Below are 23479 nucleotides of genomic sequence, written 5' to 3' on the forward strand. Positions count from 1 at the left end.
CCCGCCAATGGGATGGCATCCGGCAACCCTCCCGCCAATGGGATGGCATCCGGCAACCCTCCCGCCAATGGGGTGGCATCCGGGACTTTAAGGGACATGAAGTTGTTTCTCTTTTGCGTTCCTCAAGCATAGTGTGGACACTGTGCAAGATGTTACACACTTCCACAATGGAATTCTTCTCCTTTTCCATTTCTTGAATGCGTGAGTGGAATACACACATGAGTGAGTGCATGTGCCAAAGGTAAATCTCACTAAATGAATTTTCAAAAAACCTCTTGATCATTGCGGGTGGCTTTTCCTGGGACAGAAAGTATCCCTTTAATGCTGGAAACATCTGCAGCAGCCTCTCAATTCCAGGGAATAATGACAGCCATCGTGTCTTGCTGTGGGAAAGGAGCTTTCTGTATTCAATATCAACAAAGTCACAGTACTCCTTCAAATTCTCAGTGCGCACAGTGTAAATGTGGAAGTACTGGTAAATCTTGAACATGATATTCTCAACTTCAACATCAAGTGTGTCTGCACCATGATGGACACAATTGTTCAATATGTGTGCTGGGCAACCCACACCGACCAGAGTCTTGTTCTGCAGCAACTTCTTCAAATTTGCAAACACATTTCCCCCCCCTTCATCACGACTGATTCCTCCGAAATTTGTGTTGCAATTGTCACCAGCAAATGCAATACATTTGTCTGACAAATTGTTTTTTCTCAATGTTTCAATCAAGTAGTTTGCAATGGTTTCGGCTGTCTCATTAGGTGTGTCTTTGACCTCAAGCAATGTTGATTGTACACCACCTTTCTTCCAGTCAAAATACTGGATTATGATTGGGAATATTTTCACTGCACCATGGTTACTCCCATCTGTAGCGATGCCACAGTACTGTATATCTTTGAGCGCCAATGGGATGGCATCCGGCAACCCTCCCGCCAATGGGATGGCATCCGGCAACCCTCCCGCCAATGGGATGGCATCCGGCAACCCTCCCGCCAATGGGGTGGCATCCGGGACCCCTCCCGCCAATGGGATGGCATCCGGCAACCCTCCCGCCAATGGGATGGCATCCGGCACCCCTCCCGCCAATGGGATGGCATCCGGCAACCCTCCCGCCAATGGGATGGCATCCGGCAACCCTCCCGCCAATGGGGTGGCATCCGGGACTTTAAGGGACATGAAGTTGTTTCTCTTTTGCGTTCCTCAAGCATAGTGTGGACACTGTGCAAGATGTTACACACTTCCACAATGGAATTCTTCTCCTTTTCCATTTCTTGAATGCGTGAGTGGAATACACACATGAGTGAGTGCATGTGCCAAAGGTAAATCTCACTAAATGAATTTTCAAAAAACCTCTTGATCATTGCGGGTGGCTTTTCCTGGGACAGAAAGTATCCCTTTAATGCTGGAAACATCTGCAGCAGCCTCTCAATTCCAGGGAATAATGACAGCCATCGTGTCTTGCTGTGGGAAAGGAGCTTTCTGTATTCAATATCAACAAAGTCACAGTACTCCTTCAAATTCTCAGTGCGCACAGTGTAAATGTGGAAGTACTGGTAAATCTTGAACATGATATTCTCAACTTCAACATCAAGTGTGTCTGCACCATGATGGACACAATTGTTCAATATGTGTGCTGGGCAACCCACACCGACCAGAGTCTTGTTCTGCAGCAACTTCTTCAAATTTGCAAACACATTTTTCCCCCCTTCATCACGACTGATTCCTCCGAAATTTGTGTTGCAATTGTCACCAGCAAATGCAATACATTTGTCTGACAAATTGTTTTTTCTCAATGTTTCAATCAAGTAGTTTGCAATGTCTCATTAGGTGTGTCTTTGACCTCAAGCAATGTTGATTGTACACCACCTTTCTTCCAGTCAAAATACTGGATTATGATTGGGAATATTTTCACTGCACCATGGTTACTCCCATCTGTAGCGATGCCACAGTACTGTATATCTTTGAGCGCCAATGGGATGGCATCCGGCAACCCTCCCGCCAATGGGATGGCATCCGGCAACCCTCCCGCCAATGGGATGGCATCCGGCACCCCTCCCGCCAATGGGATGGCATCCGGCAACCCTCCCGCCAATGGGATGGCATCCGGCAACCCTCCCGCCAATGGGGTGGCATCCGGGACCCCTCCCGCCAATGGGATGGCATCCGGCACCCCTCCCGCCAATGGGATGGCATCCGGCAACCCTCCCGCCAATGGGGTGGCATCCGGGACCCCTCCCGCCAATGGGATGGCATCCGGCACCCCTCCCGCCAATGGGATGGCATCCGGCACCCCTCCCGCCAATGGGATGGCATCCGGCAACCCTCCCGCCAATGGGATGGCATCCGGCAACCCTCCCGCCAATGGGGTGGCATCCGGGACCCCTCCCGGCAATGGGCTGGCATCCGGGACCCCTCCCGCCAATGGGATGGCATGCGGCAACCCTCCCGCCAATGGGATGGCATGCGGCAACCCTCCCGCCAATGGGATGGCATGCGGCAACCCTCCCGCCAATGGGATGGCATCCGGCAACCCTCCCGCCAATGGGGTGGCATCCGGGACTTTAAGGGACATGAAGTTGTTTCTCTTTTGCGTTCCTCAAGCATAGTGTGGACACTGTGCAAGATGTTACACACTTCCACGATGGAATTCTTCTCCTTTTCCATTTCTTGAATGCGTGAGTGGAATACACACATGAGTGAGTGCATGTGCCAAAGGTAAATCTCACTAAATGAATTTTCAAAAAACCTCTTGATCATTGCGGGTGTCTTTTCCTGGGACAGAAAGTATCCCTTTAATGCTGGAAACATCTGCAGCAGCCTCTCAATTCCAGGGAATAATGACAGCCATCGTGTCTTGCTGTGGGAAAGGAGCTTTCTGTATTCAATATCAACAAAGTCACAGTACTCCTTCAAATTCTCAGTGCGCACAGTGTAAATGTGGAAGTAATGGTAAATCTTGAACATGATATTCTCAACTTCAACATCAAGTGTGTCTGCACCATGATGGACACAATTGTTCAATATGTGTGCTGGGCAACCCACACCGACCAGAGTCTTGTTCTGCAGCAACTTCTTCAAATTTGCAAACACATTTTCCCCCCCTTCATCACGACTGATTCCTCCGAAATTTGTGTTGCAATTGTCACCAGCAAATGCAATACATTTGTCTGACAAATTGTTTTTTCTCAATGTTTCAATCAAGTAGTTTGCAATGTCTCATTAGGTGTGTCTTTGACCTCAAGCAATGTTGATTGTACACCACCTTTCTTCCAGTCAAAATACTGGATTATGATTGGGAATATTTTCACTGCACCATGGTTACTCCCATCTGTAGCGATGCCACAGTACTGTATATCTTTGAGCGCCAATGGGATGGCATCCGGCAACCCTCCCGCCAATGGGATGGCATCCGGCAACCCTCCCGCCAATGGGATGGCATCCGGCACCCCTCCCGCCAATGGGATGGCATCCGGCAACCCTCCCGCCAATGGGATGGCATCCGGCAACCCTCCCGCCAATGGGGTGGCATCCGGGACCCCTCCCGCCAATGGGATGGCATCCGGCACCCCTCCCGCCAATGGGATGGCATCCGGCAACCCTCCCGCCAATGGGATGGCATCCGGCAACCCTCCCGCCAATGGGATGGCATCCGGCAACCCTCCCGCCAATGGGGTGGCATCCGGGACCCCTCCCGCCAATGGGATGGCATCCGGCAACCCTCCCGCCAATGGGATGGCATCCGGCAACCCTCCCGCCAATGGGGTGGCATCCGGGACCCCTCCCGGCAATGGGCTGGCATCCGGGACCCCTCCCGCCAATGGGATGGCATGCGGCAACCCTCCCGCCAATGGGATGGCATGCGGCAACCCTCCCGCCAATGGGATGGCATGCGGCAACCCTCCCGCCAATGGGATGGCATCCGGCAACCCTCCCGCCAATGGGGTGGCATCCGGGACTTTAAGGGACATGAAGTTGTTTCTCTTTTGCGTTCCTCAAGCATAGTGTGGACACTGTGCAAGATGTTACACACTTCCACAATGGAATTCTTCTCCTTTTCCATTTCTTGAATGCGTGAGTGGAATACACACATGAGTGAGTGCATGTGCCAAAGGTAAATCTCACTAAATTAATTTTCAAAAAACCTCTTGATCATTGCGGGTGGCTTTTCCTGGGACAGAAAGTATCCCTTTAATGCTGGAAACATCTGCAGCAGCCTCTCAATTCCAGGGAATAATGACAGCCATCGTGTCTTGCTGTGGGAAAGGAGCTTTCTGTATTCAATATCAACAAAGTCACAGTACTCCTTCAAATTCTCAGTGCGCACAGTGTAAATGTGGAAGTAATGGTAAATCTTGAACATGATATTCTCAACTTCAACATCAAGTGTGTCTGCACCATGATGGACACAATTGTTCAATATGTGTGCTGGGCAACCCACACCGACCAGAGTCTTGTTCTGCAGCAACTTCTTCAAATTTGCAAACACATTTTCCCCCCCTTCATCACGACTGATTCCTCCGAAATTTGTGTTGCAATTGTCACCAGCAAATGCAATACATTTGTCTGACAAATTGTTTTTTCTCAATGTTTCAATCAAGTAGTTTGCAATGTCTCATTAGGTGTGTCTTTGACCTCAAGCAATGTTGATTGTACACCACCTTTCTTCCAGTCAAAATACTGGATTATGATTGGGAATATTTTCACTGCACCATGGTTACTCCCATCTGTAGCGATGCCACAGTACTGTATATCTTTGAGCGCCAATGGGATGGCATCCGGCAACCCTCCCGCCAATGGGATGGCATCCGGCAACCCTCCCGCCAATGGGATGGCATCCGGCACCCCTCCCGCCAATGGGATGGCATCCGGCAACCCTCCCGCCAATGGGATGGCATCCGGCAACCCTCCCGCCAATGGGGTGGCATCCGGGACCCCTCCCGCCAATGGGATGGCATCCGGCACCCCTCCCGCCAATGGGATGGCATCCGGCAACCCTCCCGCCAATGGGATGGCATCCGGCAACCCTCCCGCCAATGGGATGGCATCCGGCAACCCTCCCGCCAATGGGGTGGCATCCGGGACCCCTCCCGCCAATGGGATGGCATCCGGCACCCCTCCCGCCTATGGGATGGCATCCGGCACCCCTCCCGCCAATGGGATGGCATCCGGCAACCCTCCCGCCAATGGGATGGCATCCGGCAACCTTCCCGCCAATGGGGTGGCATCCGGGACCCCTCCCGCCAATGGGATGGCATCCGGCAACCCTCCCGCCAATGGGATGGCATCCGGCAACCCTCCCGCCAATGGGATGGCATCCGGCAACCCTCCCGCCAATGGGGTGGCATCCGGGACCCCTCCCGCCAATGGGATGGCATCCGGCACCCCTCCCGCCAATGGGATGGCATCCGGCAACCCTCCCGCCAATGGGATGGCATCCGGCAACCCTCCCGCCAATGGGGTGGCATCCGGGACCCCTCCCGGCAATGGGCTGGCATCCGGGACCCCTCCCGCCAATGGGATGGCATGCGGCAACCCTCCCGCCAATGGGATGGCATGCGGCAACCCTCCCGCCAATGGGATGGCATGCGGCAACCCTCCCGCCAATGGGATGGCATCCGGCAACCCTCCCGCCAATGGGGTGGCATCCGGGACTTTAAGGGACATGAAGTTGTTTCTCATTTGCGTTCCTCAAGCATAGTGTGGACACTGTGCAAGATGTTACACACTTCCACAATGGAATTCTTCTCCTTTTCCATTTTTTGAATGCGTGAGTGGAATACACACATGAGTGAGTGCATGTGCCAAAGGTAAATCTCACTAAATTAATTTTCAAAAAACCTCTTGATCATTGCGGGTGGCTTTTCCTGGGACAGAAAGTATCCCTTTAATGCTGGAAACATCTGCAGCAGCCTCTCAATTCCAGGGAATAATGACAGCCATCGTGTCTTGCTGTGGGAAAGGAGCTTTCTGTATTCAATATCAACAAAGTCACAGTACTCCTTCAAATTCTCAGTGCGCACAGTGTAAATGTGGAAGTACTGGTAAATCTTGAACATGATATTCTCAACTTCAACATCAAGTGTGTCTGCACCATGATGGACACAATTGTTCAATATGTGTGCTGGGCAACCCACACCGACCAGAGTCTTGTTCTGCAGCAACTTCTTCAAATTTGCAAACACATTTTTCCCCCCTTCATCACGACTGATTCCTCCGAAATTTGTGTTGCAATTGTCACCAGCAAATGCAATACATTTGTCTGACAAATTGTTTTTTCTCAATGTTTCAATCAAGTAGTTTGCAATGTCTCATTAGGTGTGTCTTTGACCTCAAGCAATGTTGATTGTACACCACCTTTCTTCCAGTCAAAATACTGGATTATGATTGGGAATATTTTCACTGCACCATGGTTACTCCCATCTGTAGCGATGCCACAGTACTGTATATCTTTGAGCGCCAATGGGATGGCATCCGGCAACCCTCCCGCCAATGGGATGGCATCCGGCAACCCTCCCGCCAATGGGATGGCATCCGGCACCCCTCCCGCCAATGGGATGGCATCCGGCAACCCTCCCGCCAATGGGATGGCATCCGGCAACCCTCCCGCCAATGGGGTGGCATCCGGGACCCCTCCCGCCAATGGGATGGCATCCGGCACCCCTCCCGCCAATGGGATGGCATCCGGCAACCCTCCCGCCAATGGGATGGCATCCGGCAACCCTCCCGCCAATGGGATGGCATCCGGCAACCCTCCCGCCAATGGGGTGGCATCCGGGACCCCTCCCGCCAATGGGATGGCATCCGGCACCCCTCCCGCCAATGGGATGGCATCCGGCAACCCTCCCGCCAATGGGATGGCATCCGGCAACCTTCCCGCCAATGGGGTGGCATCCGGGACCCCTCCCGCCAATGGGATGGCATCCGGCAACCCTCCCGCCAATGGGATGGCATCCGGCAACCCTCCCGCCAATGGGATGGCATCCGGCAACCCTCCCGCCAATGGGGTGGCATCCGGGACCCCTCCCGCCAATGGGATGGCATCCGGCACCCCTCCCGCCAATGGGATGGCATCCGGCAACCCTCCCGCCAATGGGATGGCATCCGGCAACCCTCCCGCCAATGGGGTGGCATCCGGGACCCCTCCCGGCAATGGGCTGGCATCCGGGACCCCTCCCGCCAATGGGATGGCATGCGGCAACCCTCCCGCCAATGGGATGGCATGCGGCAACCCTCCCGCCAATGGGATGGCATGCGGCAACCCTCCCGCCAATGGGATGGCATCCGGCAACCCTCCCGCCAATGGGGTGGCATCCGGGACTTTAAGGGACATGAAGTTGTTTCTCTTTTGCGTTCCTCAAGCATAGTGTGGACACTGTGCAAGATGTTACACACTTCCACAATGGAATTCTTCTCCTTTTCCATTTCTTGAATGCGTGAGTGGAATACACACATGAGTGAGTGCATGTGCCAAAGGTAAATCTCACTAAATTAATTTTCAAAAAACCTCTTGATCATTGCGGGTGGCTTTTCCTGGGACAGAAAGTATCCCTTTAATGCTGGAAACATCTGCAGCAGCCTCTCAATTCCAGGGAATAATGACAGCCATCGTGTCTTGCTGTGGGAAAGGAGCTTTCTGTATTCAATATCAACAAAGTCACAGTACTCCTTCAAATTCTCAGTGCGCACAGTGTAAATGTGGAAGTAATGGTAAATCTTGAACATGATATTCTCAACTTCAACATCAAGTGTGTCTGCACCATGATGGACACAATTGTTCAATATGTGTGCTGGGCAACCCACACCGACCAGAGTCTTGTTCTGCAGCAACTTCTTCAAATTTGCAAACACATTTTTCCCCCCTTCATCACGACTGATTCCTCCGAAATTTGTGTTGCAATTGTCACCAGCAAATGCAATACATTTGTCTGACAAATTGTTTTTTCTCAATGTTTCAATCAAGTAGTTTGCAATGTCTCATTAGGTGTGTCTTTGACCTCAAGCAATGTTGATTGTACACCACCTTTCTTCCAGTCAAAATACTGGATTATGATTGGGAATATTTTCACTGCACCATGGTTACTCCCATCTGTAGCGATGCCACAGTACTGTATATCTTTGAGCGCCAATGGGATGGCATCCGGCAACCCTCCCGCCAATGGGATGGCATCCGGCAACCCTCCCGCCAATGGGATGGCATCCGGCACCCCTCCCGCCAATGGGATGGCATCCGGCAACCCTCCCGCCAATGGGATGGCATCCGGCAACCCTCCCGCCAATGGGGTGGCATCCGGGACCCCTCCCGCCAATGGGATGGCATCCGGCACCCCTCCCGCCAATGGGATGGCATCCGGCAACCCTCCCGCCAATGGGATGGCATCCGGCAACCCTCCCGCCAATGGGATGGCATCCGGCAACCCTCCCGCCAATGGGGTGGCATCCGGGACCCCTCCCGCCAATGGGATGGCATCCGGCACCCCTCCCGCCAATGGGATGGCATCCGGCACCCCTCCCGCCAATGGGATGGCATCCGGCAACCCTCCCGCCAATGGGATGGCATCCGGCAACCTTCCCGCCAATGGGGTGGCATCCGGGACCCCTCCCGCCAATGGGATGGCATCCGGCAACCCTCCCGCCAATGGGATGGCATCCGGCAACCCTCCCGCCAATGGGATGGCATCCGGCAACCCTCCCGCCAATGGGGTGGCATCCGGGACCCCTCCCGCCAATGGGATGGCATCCGGCACCCCTCCCGCCAATGGGATGGCATCCGGCAACCCTCCCGCCAATGGGATGGCATCCGGCAACCCTCCCGCCAATGGGGTGGCATCCGGGACCCCTCCCGGCAATGGGCTGGCATCCGGGACCCCTCCCGCCAATGGGATGGCATGCGGCAACCCTCCCGCCAATGGGATGGCATGCGGCAACCCTCCCGCCAATGGGATGGCATGCGGCAACCCTCCCGCCAATGGGATGGCATCCGGCAACCCTCCCGCCAATGGGGTGGCATCCGGGACTTTAAGGGACATGAAGTTGTTTCTCATTTGCGTTCCTCAAGCATAGTGTGGACACTGTGCAAGATGTTACACACTTCCACAATGGAATTCTTCTCCTTTTCCATTTCTTGAATGCGTGAGTGGAATACACACATGAGTGAGTGCATGTGCCAAAGGTAAATCTCACTAAATTAATTTTCAAAAAACCTCTTGATCATTGCGGGTGGCTTTTCCTGGGACAGAAAGTATCCCTTTAATGCTGGAAACATCTGCAGCAGCCTCTCAATTCCAGGGAATAATGACAGCCATCGTGTCTTGCTGTGGGAAAGGAGCTTTCTGTATTCAATATCAACAAAGTCACAGTACTCCTTCAAATTCTCAGTGCGCACAGTGTAAATGTGGAAGTACTGGTAAATCTTGAACATGATATTCTCAACTTCAACATCAAGTGTGTCTGCACCATGATGGACACAATTGTTCAATATGTGTGCTGGGCAACCCACACCGACCAGAGTCTTGTTCTGCAGCAACTTCTTCAAATTTGCAAACACATTTTTCCCCCCTTCATCACGACTGATTCCTCCGAAATTTGTGTTGCAATTGTCACCAGCAAATGCAATACATTTGTCTGACAAATTGTTTTTTCTCAATGTTTCAATCAAGTAGTTTGCAATGGTTTCGGCTGTCTCATTAGGTGTGTCTTTGACCTCAAGCAATGTTGATTGTACACCACCTTTCTTCCAGTCAAAATACTGGATTATGATTGGGAATATTTTCACTGCACCATGGTTACTCCCATCTGTAGCGATGCCACAGTACTGTATATCTTTGAGCGCCAATGGGATGGCATCCGGCAACCCTCCCGCCAATGGGATGGCATCCGGCAACCCTCCCGCCAATGGGATGGCATCCGGCAACCCTCCCACCAATGGGATGGCATCCGGCAACCCTCCCGCCAATGGGGTGGCATCCGGGACCCCTCCCGCCAATGGGATGGCATCCGGCACCCCTCCCGCCAATGGGATGGCATCCGGGACCCCTCCCGCCAATGGGATGGCATCCGGCAACCCTCCCGCCAATGGGATGGCATCCGGCAACCCTCCCGCCAATGGGGTGGCATCCGGGACCCCTCCCGCCAATGGGATGGCATCCGGCAACCCTCCCGCCAATGGGGTGGCATCCGGGACCCCTCCCGCCAATGGGATGGCATCCGGCAACCCTCCCGCCAATGGGATGGCATCCGGCAACCCTCCCGCCAATGGGGTGGCATCCGGGATTTTAAGGGACATGAAGTTGTTTCTCTTTTGCGTTCCTCAAGCATAGTGTGGACACTGTGCAAGATGTTACACACTTCCACAATGGAATTCTTCTCCTTTTCCATTTCTTGAATGCGTGAGTGGAATACACACATGAGTGAGTGCATGTGCCAAAGGTAAATCTCACTAAATGGATTTTCAAAAAACCTCTTGATCATTGCGGGTGGCTTTTCCTGGGACAGAAAGTATCCCTTTAATGCTGGAAACATCTGCAGCAGCCTCTCAATTCCAGGGAATAATGACAGCCATCGTGTCTTGCTGTGGGAAAGGAGCTTTCTGTATTCAATATCAACAAAGTCACAGTACTCCTTCAAATTCTCAGTGCGCACAGTGTAAATGTGGAAGTACTGGTAAATCTTGAACATGATATTCTCAACTTCAACATCAAGTTTGTCTGCACCATGATGGACACAATTGTTCAATATGTGTGCTGGGCAACCCACACCGACCAGAGTCTTGTTCTGCAGCAACTTCTTCAAATTTGCAAACACATTTTTCCCCCCTTCATCACGACTGATTCCTCCGAAATTTGTGTTGCAATTGTCACCAGCAAATGGAATACATTTGTCTGACAAATTGTTTTTTCTCAATGTTTCAATCAAGTAGTTTGCAATGGTTTCGGCTGTCTCATTAGGTGTGTCTTTGACCTCAAGCAATGTTGATTGTACACCACCTTTCTTCCAGTCAAAATACTGGATTATGATTGGGAATATTTTCACTGCACCATGGTTACTCCCATCTGTAGCGATGCCACAGTACTGTATATCTTTGAGCGCCAATGGGATGGCATCCGGCAACCCTCCCGCCAATGGGATGGCATCCGGCAACCCTCCCGCCAATGGGATGGCATCCGGCAACCCTCCCGCCAATGGGGTGGCATCCGGGACCCCTCCCGCCAATGGGATGGCATCCGGCAACCCTCCCGCCAATGGGATGGCATCCGGCACCCCTCCCGCCAATGGAATGGCATCCGGCAACCCTCCCGCCAATGGGATGGCATCCGGCAACCCTCCCGCCAATGGGGTGGCATCCGGGACTTTAAGGGACATGAAGTTGTTTCTCTTTTGCGTTCCTCAAGCATAGTGTGGACACTGTGCAAGATGTTACACACTTCCACAATGGAATTCTTCTCCTTTTCCATTTCTTGAATGCGTGAGTGGAATACACACATGAGTGAGTGCATGTGCCAAAGGTAAATCTCACTAAATTAATTTTCAAAAAACCTCTTGATCATTGCGGGTGGCTTTTCCTGGGACAGAAAGTATCCCTTTAATGCTGGAAACATCTGCAGCAGCCTCTCAATTCCAGGGAATAATGACAGCCATCGTGTCTTGCTGTGGGAAAGGAGCTTTCTGTATTCAATATCAACAAAGTCACAGTACTCCTTCAAATTCTCAGTGCGCACAGTGTAAATGTGGAAGTACTGGTAAATCTTGAACATGATATTCTCAACTTCAACATCAAGTGTGTCTGCACCATGATGGACACAATTGTTCAATATGTGTGCTGGGCAACCCACACCGACCAGAGTCTTGTTCTGCAGCAACTTCTTCAAATTTGCAAACACATTTTTCCCCCCTTCATCACGACTGATTCCTCCGAAATTTGTGTTGCAATTGTCACCAGCAAATGCAATACATTTGTCTGACAAATTGTTTTTTCTCAATGTTTCAATCAAGTAGTTTGCAATGGTTTCGGCTGTCTCATTAGGTGTGTCTTTGACCTCAAGCAATGTTGATTGTACACCACCTTTCTTCCAGTCAAAATACTGGATTATGATTGGGAATATTTTCACTGCACCATGGTTACTCCCATCTGTAGCGATGCCACAGTACTGTATATCTTTGAGCGCCAATGGGATGGCATCCGGCAACCCTCCCGCCAATGGGGTGGCATCCGGCAACCCTCCCGCCAATGGGATGGCATCCGGCAACCCTCCCGCCAATGGGGTGGCATCCGGGACCCCTCCCGCCAATGGGATGGCATCCGGCAACCCTCCCGCCAATGGGATGGCATCCGGCAACCCTCCCGCCAATGGGATGGCATCCGGCAACCCTCCCGCCAATGGGGTGGCATCCGGGACCCCTCCCGCCAATGGGATGGCATCCGGCACCCCTCCCGCCAATGGGATGGCATCCGGCACCCCTCCCGCCAATGGGATGGCATCCGGCAACCCTCCCGCCAATGGGGTGGCATCCGGGACCCCTCCCGGCAATGGGATGGCATACGGGACCCCTCCCGCCAATGGGATGGCATGCGGCAACCCTCCCGCCAATGGGGTGGCATCCGGGACCCCTCCCGCCAATGGGATGGCATCCGGGACCCCTCCCGCCAATGGGATGGCATGCGGCAACCCTCCCGCCAATGGGATGGCATGCGGCAACCCTCCCGCCAATGGGGTGGCATCCGGGACCCCTCCCGCCAATGGGATGGCATCCGGCAACCCTCCCGCCAATGGGATGGCATCCGGCAACCCTCCCGCCAATGGGGTGGCATCCGGGACCCCTCCCGCCAATGGGATGGCATCCGGCAACCCTCCCGCCAATGGGATGGCACGCGGCAACCCTCCCGCCAATGGGATGGCATCCGGCACCCCTCCCGCCAATGGGATGGCATCCGGGACCCCTCCCGCCAATGGGATGGCATCCGGCAACCCTCCCGCCAATGGGATGGCATCCGGCAACCCTCCCGCCAATGGGATGGCATCCGGCAACCCTCCCGCCAATGGGGTGGCATCCGGGACCCCTCCCGCCAATGGGATGGCATCCGGCAACCCTCCCGCCAATGGGATGGCATCCGGCAACCCTCCCGCCAATGGGGTGGCATCCGGGACTTTAAGGGACATGAAGTTGTTTCTCTTTTGCGTTCCTCAAGCATAGTGTGGACACTGTGCAAGATGTTACACACTTCCACAATGGAATTCTTCTCCTTTTCCATTTCTTGAATGCGTGAGTGGAATACACACATGAGTGAGTGCATGTGCCAAAGGTAAATCTCACTAAATGAATTTTCAAAAAACCTCTTGATCATTGCGGGTGGCTTTTCCTGGGACAGAAAGTATCCCTTTAATGCTGGAAACATCTGCAGCAGCCTCTCAATTCCAGGGAATAATGACAGCCATCGTGTCTTGCTGTGGGAAAGGAGCTTTCTGTATTCAATATCAACAAAGTCACAGTACTCCTTCAAATTCTCAGTGCGCACAGTGTAAATGTGGAAGTACTGGTAAATCTTGAACATGATATTCTCAACTTCAACATCAAGTGTGTCTGCACCATGATGGACACAATTGTTCAATATGTGTGCTGGGCAACCCACACCGACCAGAGTCTTGTTCTGCAGCAACTTCTTCAAATTTGCAAACACATTTTTCCCCCCTTCATCACGACTGATTCCTCCGAAATTTGTGTTGCAATTGTCACCAGCAAATGCAATACATTTGTCTGACAAATTGTTTTTTCTCAATGTTTCAATCAAGTAGTTTGCAATGGTTTCGGCTGTCTCATAAGGTGTGTCTTTGACCTCAAGCAATGTTGATTGTACACCACCTTTCTTCCAGTCAAAATACTGGATTATGATTGGGAATATTTTCACTGCACCATGGTTACTCCCATCTGTAGCGATGCCACAGTACTGTATATCTTTGAGCGCCAATGGGATGGCATCCGGCAACCCTCCCGCCAATGGGGTGGCATCCGGCAACCCTCCCGCCAATGGGATGGCATACGGCAACCCTCCCGCCAATGGGGTGGCATCCGGGACCCCTCCCGCCAATGGGATGGCATCCGGCACCCCTCCCGCCAATGGGATGGCATCCGGCAACCCTCCCGCCAATGGGGTGGCATCCGGCAACCCTCCCGCCAATGGGATGGCATCCGGCAACCCTCCCGCCAATGGGATGGCATCCGGCACCCCTCCCGCCAATGGGATGGCATCCGGCACCCCTCCCGCCAATGGGATGGCATCCGGCAACCCTCCCGCCAATGGGATGGCATCCGGCAACCCTCCCGCCAATGGGGTGGCATCCGGGACCCCTCCCGCCAATGGAATGGCATCCGGCAACCCTCCCGCCAATGGGATGGCATCCGGCAACCCTCCCGCCAATGGGGTGGCATCCGGGACCCCTCCCGGCAATGGGATGGCATACGGGACCCCTCCCGCCAATGGGATGGCATGCGGCAACCCTCCCGCCAATGGGGTGGCATCCGGGACCCCTCCCGCCAATGGGATGGCATCCGGGACCCCTCCCGCCAATGGGATGGCATGCGGCAACCCTCCCGCCAATGGGATGGCATGCGGCAACCCTCCCGCCAATGGGATGGCATGCGGCAACCCTCCCGCCAATGGGATGGCATCCGGCACCCCTCCCGCCAATGGGATGGCATCCGGCAACCCTCCCGCCAATGGGATGGCATCCAGCAACCCTCCCGCCAATGGGGTGGCATCCGGGACCCCTCCCGCCAATGGGATGGCATCCGGCAACCCTCCCGCCAATGGGATGGCATCCGGCAACCCTCCCGCCAATGGGGTGGCATCCGGGACCCCTCCCGCCAATGGGATGGCATCCGGCAACCCTCCCGCCAATGGGATGGCACGCGGCAACCCTCCCGCCAATGGGATGGCATCCGGCACCCCTCCCGCCAATGGGATGGCATCCGGGACCCCTCCCGCCAATGGGATGGCATCCGGCAACCCTCCCGCCAATGGGATGGCATCCGGCAACCCTCCCGCCAATGGGATGGCATCCGGCAACCCTCCCGCCAATGGGATGGCATCCGGCAACCCTCCCGCCAATGGGATGGCATCCGGCAACCCTCCCGCCAATGGGATGGCATCCGGCACCCCTCCCGCCAATGGGATGGCATCCGGCACCCCTCCCGCCAATGGGATGGCATCCGGCAACCCTCCTGCCAATGGGATGGCATCCGGCAACCTTCCCGCCAATGGGGTGGCATCCGGGACCCCTCCCGCCAATGGGATGGCATCCGGCAACCCTCCCGCCAATGGGATGGCATGCGGCAACCCTCCCGCCAATGGGATGGCATGCGGCAACCCTCCCGCCAATGGGATGGCATGCGGCAACCCTCCCGCCAATGGGATGGCATCCGGCAACCCTCCCGCCAATGGGGTGGCATCCGGGACTTTAAGGGACATGAAGTTGTTTCTCTTTTGCGTTCCTCAAGCATAGTGTGGACACTGTGCAAGATGTTACACACTTCCACGATGGAATTCTTCTCCTTTTCCATTTCTTGAATGCGTGAGTGGAATACACACATGAGTGAGTGCATGTGCCAAAGGTAAATCTCACTAAATGAATTTTCAAAAAACCTCTTGATCATTGCGGGTGGCTTTTCCTGGGACAGAAAGTATCCCTTTAATGCTGGAAACATCTGCAGCAGCCTCTCAATTCCAGGGAATAATGACAGCCATCGTGTCTTGCTGTGGGAAAGGAGCTTTCTGTATTCAATATCAACAAAGTCACAGTACTCCTTCAAATTCTCAGTGCGCACAGTGTAAATGTGGAAGTACTGGTAAATCTTGAACATGATATTCTCAACTTCAACATCAAGTGTGTCTGCACCATGATGGACACAATTGTTCAATATGTGTGCTGGGCAACCCAACCGACCAGAGTCTTGTTCTGCAGCAACTTCTTCAAATTTGCAAACACATTTTTCCCCCCTTCATCACGACTGATTCCTCCGAAATTTGTGTTGCAATTGTCACCAGCAAATGCAATACATTTGTCTGACAAATTGTTTTTTCTCAATGTTTCAATCAAGTAGTTTGCAATGGTTTCGGCTGTCTCATTAGGTGTGTCTTTGACCTCAAGCAATGTTGATTGTACACCACCTTTCTTCCAGTCAAAATACTGGATTATGATTGGGAATATTTTCACTGCACCATGGTTACTCCCATCTGTAGCGATGCCACAGTACTGTATATCTTTGAGCGCCAATGGGATGGCATCCGGCAACCCTCCCGCCAATGGGATGGCATCCGGCAACCCTCCCGCCAATGGGATGGCATCCGGCAACCCTCCCGCCAATGGGGTGGCATCCGGGACCCCTCCCGCCAATGGGATGGCATCCGGCAACCCTCCCGCCAATGGGATGGCATCCGGCACCCCTCCCGCCAATGGGATGGCATCCGGCAACCCTCCCGCCAATGGGATGGCATCCGGCAACCCTCCCGCCAATGGGGTGGCATCCGGGACTTTAAGGGACATGAAGTTGTTTCTCTTTTGCGTTCCTCAAGCATAGTGTGGACACTGTGCAAGATGTTACACACTTCCACAATGGAATTCTTCTCCTTTTCCATTTCTTGAATGCGTGAGTGGAATACACACATGAGTGAGTGCATGTGCCAAAGGTAAATCTCACTAAATGAATTTTCAAAAAACCTCTTGATCATTGCGGGTGGCTTTTCCTGGGACAGAAAGTATCCCTTTAATGCTGGAAACATCTGCAGCAGCCTCTCAATTCCAGGGAATAATGACAGCCATCGTGTCTTGCTGTGGGAAAGGAGCTTTCTGTATTCAATATCAACAAAGTCACAGTACTCCTTCAAATTCTCAGTGCGCACAGTGTAAATGTGGAAGTACTGGTAAATCTTGAACATGATATTCTCAACTTCAACATCAAGTGTGTCTGCACCATGATGGACACAATTGTTCAATATGTGTGCTGGGCAACCCACACCGACCAGAGTCTTGTTCTGCAGCAACTTCTTCAAATTTGCAAACACATTTTTCCCCCCTTCATCACGACTGATTCCTCCGAAATTTGTGTTGCAATTGTCACCAGCAAATGCAATACATTTGTCTGACAAATTGTTTTTTCTCAATGTTTCAATCAAGTAGTTTGCAATGGTTTCGGCTGTCTCATTAGGTGTGTCTTTGACCTCAAGCAATGTTGATTGTACACCACCTTTCTTCCAGTCAAAATACTGGATTATGATTGGGAATATTTTCACTGCACCATGGTTACTCCCATCTGTAGCGATGCCACAGTACTGTATATCTTTGAGCGCCAATGGGATGGCATCCGGCAACCCTCCCGCCAATGGGGTGGCATCCGGCAACCCTCCCGCCAATGGGATGGCATACGGCAACCCTCCCGCCAATGGGGTGGCATCCGGGACCCCTCCCGCCAATGGGATGGCATCCGGCACCCCTCCCGCCAATGGGATGGCATCCGGCAACCCTCCCGCCAATGGGGTGGCATCCGGCAACCCTCCCGCCAATGGGATGGCATCCGGCAACCCTCCCGCCAATGGGATGGCATCCGGCACCCCTCCCGCCAATGGGATGGCATCCGGCACCCCTCCCGCCAATGGGATGGCATCCGGCAACCCTCCCGCCAATGGGATGGCATCCGGCAACCCTCCCGCCAATGGGGTGGCATCCGGGACCCCTCCCGCCAATGGAATGGCATCCGGCAACCCTCCCGCCAATGGGATGGCATCCGGCAACCCTCCCGCCAATGGGGTGGCATCCGGGACCCCTCCCGGCAATGGGATGGCATACGGGACCCCTCCCGCCAATGGGATGGCATGCGGCAACCCTCCCGCCAATGGGGTGGCATCCGGGACCCCTCCCGCCAATGGGATGGCATCCGGGACCCCTCCCGCCAATGGGATGGCATGCGGCAACCCTCCCGCCAATGGGATGGCATGCGGCAACCCTCCCGCCAATGGGATGGCATGCGGCAACCCTCCCGCCAATGGGATGGCATCCGGCACCCCTCCCGCCAATGGGATGGCATCCGGCAACCCTCCCGCCAATGGGATGGCATCCAGCAACCCTCCCGCCAATGGGGTGGCATCCGGGACCCCTCCCGCCAATGGGATGGCATCCGGCAACCCTCCCGCCAATGGGATGGCATCCGGCAACCCTCCCGCCAATGGGGTGGCATCCGGGACCCCTCCCGCCAATGGGATGGCATCCGGCAACCCTCCCGCCAATGGGATGGCACGCGGCAACCCTCCCGCCAATGGGATGGCATCCGGCACCCCTCCCGCCAATGGGATGGCATCCGGGACCCCTCCCGCCAATGGGATGGCATCCGGCAACCCTCCCGCCAATGGGATGGCATCCGGCAACCCTCCCGCCAATGGGATGGCATCCGGCAACCCTCCCGCCAATGGGATGGCATCCGGCAACCCTCCCGCCAATGGGATGGCATCCGGCAACCCTCCCGCCAATGGGATGGCATCCGGCACCCCTCCCGCCAATGGGATGGCATCCGGCACCCCTCCCGCCAATGGGATGGCATCCGGCAACCCTCCTGCCAATGGGATGGCATCCGGCAACCTTCCCGCCAATGGGGTGGCATCCGGGACCCCTCCCGCCAATGGGATGGCATCCGGCAACCCTCCCGCCAATGGGATGGCATGCGGCAACCCTCCCGCCAATGGGATGGCATGCGGCAACCCTCCCGCCAATGGGATGGCATGCGGCAACCCTCCCGCCAATGGGATGGCATCCGGCAACCCTCCCGCCAATGGGGTGGCATCCGGGACTTTAAGGGACATGAAGTTGTTTCTCTTTTGCGTTCCTCAAGCATAGTGTGGACACTGTGCAAGATGTTACACACTTCCACGATGGAATTCTTCTCCTTTTCCATTTCTTGAATGCGTGAGTGGAATACACACATGAGTGAGTGCATGTGCCAAAGGTAAATCTCACTAAATGAATTTTCAAAAAACCTCTTGATCATTGCGGGTGGCTTTTCCTGGGACAGAAAGTATCCCTTTAATGCTGGAAACATCTGCAGCAGCCTCTCAATTCCAGGGAATAATGACAGCCATCGTGTCTTGCTGTGGGAAAGGAGCTTTCTGTATTCAATATCAACAAAGTCACAGTACTCCTTCAAATTCTCAGTGCGCACAGTGTAAATGTGGAAGTACTGGTAAATCTTGAACATGATATTCTCAACTTCAACATCAAGTGTGTCTGCACCATGATGGACACAATTGTTCAATATGTGTGCTGGGCAACCCAACCGACCAGAGTCTTGTTCTGCAGCAACTTCTTCAAATTTGCAAACACATTTTTCCCCCCTTCATCACGACTGATTCCTCCGAAATTTGTGTTGCAATTGTCACCAGCAAATGCAATACATTTGTCTGACAAATTGTTTTTTCTCAATGTTTCAATCAAGTAGTTTGCAATGGTTTCGGCTGTCTCATTAGGTGTGTCTTTGACCTCAAGCAATGTTGATTGTACACCACCTTTCTTCCAGTCAAAATACTGGATTATGATTGGGAATATTTTCACTGCACCATGGTTACTCCCATCTGTAGCGATGCCACAGTACTGTATATCTTTGAGCGCCAATGGGATGGCATCCGGCAACCCTCCCGCCAATGGGATGGCATCCGGCAACCCTCCCGCCAATGGGATGGCATCCGGCAACCCTCCCGCCAATGGGGTGGCATCCGGGACCCCTCCCGCCAATGGGATGGCATCCGGCAACCCTCCCGCCAATGGGATGGCATCCGGCACCCCTCCCGCCAATGGGATGGCATCCGGCAACCCTCCCGCCAATGGGATGGCATCCGGCAACCCTCCCGCCAATGGGGTGGCATCCGGGACTTTAAGGGACATGAAGTTGTTTCTCTTTTGCGTTCCTCAAGCATAGTGTGGACACTGTGCAAGATGTTACACACTTCCACAATGGAATTCTTCTCCTTTTCCATTTCTTGAATGCGTGAGTGGAATACACACATGAGTGAGTGCATGTGCCAAAGGTAAATCTCACTAAATGAATTTTCAAAAAACCTCTTGATCATTGCGGGTGGCTTTTCCTGGGACAGAAAGTATCCCTTTAATGCTGGAAACATCTGCAGCAGCCTCTCAATTCCAGGGAATAATGACAGCCATCGTGTCTTGCTGTGGGAAAGGAGCTTTCTGTATTCAATATCAACAAAGTCACAGTACTCCTTCAAATTCTCAGTGCGCACAGTGTAAATGTGGAAGTACTGGTAAATCTTGAACATGATATTCTCAACTTCAACATCAAGTGTGTCTGCACCATGATGGACACAATTGTTCAATATGTGTGCTGGGCAACCCACACCGACCAGAGTCTTGTTCTGCAGCAACTTCTTCAAATTTGCAAACACATTTTTCCCCCCTTCATCACGACTGATTCCTCCGAAATTTGTGTTGCAATTGTCACCAGCAAATGCAATACATTTGTCTGACAAATTGTTTTTTCTCAATGTTTCAATCAAGTAGTTTGCAATGGTTTCGGCTGTCTCATTAGGTGTGTCTTTGACCTCAAGCAATGTTGATTGTACACCACCTTTCTTCCAGTCAAAATACTGGATTATGATTGGGAATATTTTCACTGCACCATGGTTACTCCCATCTGTAGCGATGCCACAGTACTGTATATCTTTGAGCGCCAATGGGATGGCATCCGGCAACCCTCCCGCCAATGGGATGGCATCCGGCAACCCTCCCGCCAATGGGATGGCATCCGGCAACCCTCCCGCCAATGGGGTGGCATCCGGGACCCCTCCCGCCAATGGGATGGCATCCGGCAACCCTCCCGCCAATGGGATGGCATCCGGCACCCCTCCCGCCAATGGGATGGCATCCGGCAACCCTCCCGCCAATGGGATGGCATCCGGCAACCCTCCCGCCAATGGGGTGGCATCCGGGACTTTAAGGGACATGAAGTTGTTTCTCTTTTGCGTTCCTCAAGCATAGTGTGGACACTGTGCAAGATGTTACACACTTCCACAATGGAATTCTTCTCCTTTTCCATTTCTTGAATGCGTGAGTGGAATACACACATGAGTGAGTGCATGTGCCAAAGGTAAATCTCACTAAATGAATTTTCAAAAAACCTCTTGATCATTGCGGGTGGCTTTTCCTGGGACAGAAAGTATCCCTTTAATGCTGGAAACATCTGCAGCAGCCTCTCAATTCCAGGGAATAATGACAGCCATCGTGTCTTGCTGTGGGAAAGGAGCTTTCTGTATTCAATATCAACAAAGTCACAGTACTCCTTCAAATTCTCAGTGCGCACAGTGTAAATGTGGAAGTACTGGTAAATCTTGAACATGATATTCTCAACTTCAACATCAAGTGTGTCTGCACCATGATGGACACAATTGTTCAATATGTGTGCTGGGCAACCCACACCGACCAGAGTCTTGTTCTGCAGCAACTTCTTCAAATTTGCAAACACATTTTCCCCCCCTTCATCACGACTGATTCCTCCGAAATTTGTGTTGCAATTGTCACCAGCAAATGCAATACATTTGTCTGACAAATTGTTTTTTCTCAATGTTTCAATCAAGTAGTTTGCAATGGTTTCGGCTGTCTCATTAGGTGTGTCTTTGACCTCAAGCAATGTTGATTGTACACCACCTTTCTTCCAGTCAAAATACTGGATTATGATTGGGAATATTTTCACTGCACCATGGTTACTCCCATCTGTAGCGATGCCACAGTACTGTATATCTTTGAGCGCCAATGGGATGGCATCCGGCAACCCTCCCGCCAATGGGGTGGCATCCGGCAACCCTCCCGCCAATGGGATGGCATCCGGCAACCCTCCCGCCAATGGGGTGGCATCCGGGACCCCTCCCGCCAATGGGATGGCATCCGGCAACCCTCCCGCCAATGGGATGGCATCCGGCAACCCTCCCGCCAATGGGATGGCATCCGGCAACCCTCCCGCCAATGGGGTGGCATCCGGGACCCCTCCCGCCAATGGGATGGCATCCGGCACCCCTCCCGCCAATGGGATGGCATCCGGCACCCCTCCCGCCAATGGGATGGCATCCGGCAACCCTCCCGCCAAAGGGATGGCATCCGGCAACCCTCCCGCCAATGGGGTGGCATCCGGGACCCCTCCCGCCAATGGGATGGCATCCGGCAACCCTCCCGCCAATGGGATGGCATCCGGCAACCCTCCCGCCAATGGGGTGGCATCCGGGACCCCTCCCGGCAATGGGATGGCATACGGGACCCCTCCCGCCAATGGGATGGCATGCGGCAACCCTCCCGCCAATGGGGTGGCATCCGGGACCCCTCCCGCCAATGGGATGGCATCCGGGACCCCTCCCGCCAATGGGATGGCATGCGGCAACCCTCCCGCCAATGGGATGGCATGCGGCAACCCTCCCGCCAATGGGATGGCATCCGGCACCCCTCCCGCCAATGGGATGGCATCCGGCAACCCTCCCGCCAATGGGATGGCATCCAGCAACCCTCCCGCCAATGGGGTGGCATCCGGGACCCCTCCCGCCAATGGGATGGCATCCGGGACCCCTCCCGCCAATGGGATGGCATCCGGGACCCCTCCCGCCAATGGGATGGCATGCGGCAACCCTCCCGCCAATGGGATGGCATGCGGCAACCCTCCCGCCAATGGGATGGCATCCGGCACCCCTCCCGCCAATGGGATGGCATCCGGCAACCCTCCCGCCAATGGGATGGCATCCAGCAACCCTCCCGCCAATGGGGTGGCATCCGGGACCCCTCCCGCCAATGGGATGGCATCCGGCAACCCTCCCGCCAATGGGATGGCATCCGGCAACCCTCCCGCCAATGGGGTGGCATCCGGGACCCCTCCCGCCAATGGGATGGCATCCGGCAACCCTCCCGCCAATGGGATGGCACGCGGCAACCCTCCCGCCAATGGGATGGCATCCGGCACCCCTCCCGCCAATGGGATGGCATCCGGGACCCCTCCCGCCAATGGGATGGCATCCGGCAACCCTCCCGCCAATGGGATGGCATCCGGCAACCCTCCCGCCAATGGGATGGCATCCGGCAACCCTCCCGCCAATGGGATGGCATCCGGCAACCCTCCCGCCAATGGGATGGCATCCGGCACCCCTCCCGCCAATGGGATGGCATCCGGCAACCCTCCCGCCAATGGGATGGCATCCGGCAACCCTCCCGCCAATGGGGTGGCATCCGGGACTTTAAGGGACATGAAGTTGTTTCTCTTTTGCGTTCCTCAAGCATAGTGTGGACACTGTGCAAGATGTTACACAGTTCCACAATGGAATTCTTCTCCTTTTCCATTTCTTGAATGCGTGAGTGGAATACACACATGAGTGAGTGCATGTGCCAAAGGTAAATCTCACTAAATTAATTTTAAAAAAACCTCTTGATCATTGCGGGTGGCTTTTCCTGGGACAGAAAG

Source organism: Protomyctophum parallelum, assembly GCF_964188405.1.
Source record: "Protomyctophum parallelum genome assembly, chromosome: 14".
Classification (NCBI taxonomy): Eukaryota; Metazoa; Chordata; class Actinopteri; order Myctophiformes; family Myctophidae; genus Protomyctophum; species Protomyctophum parallelum.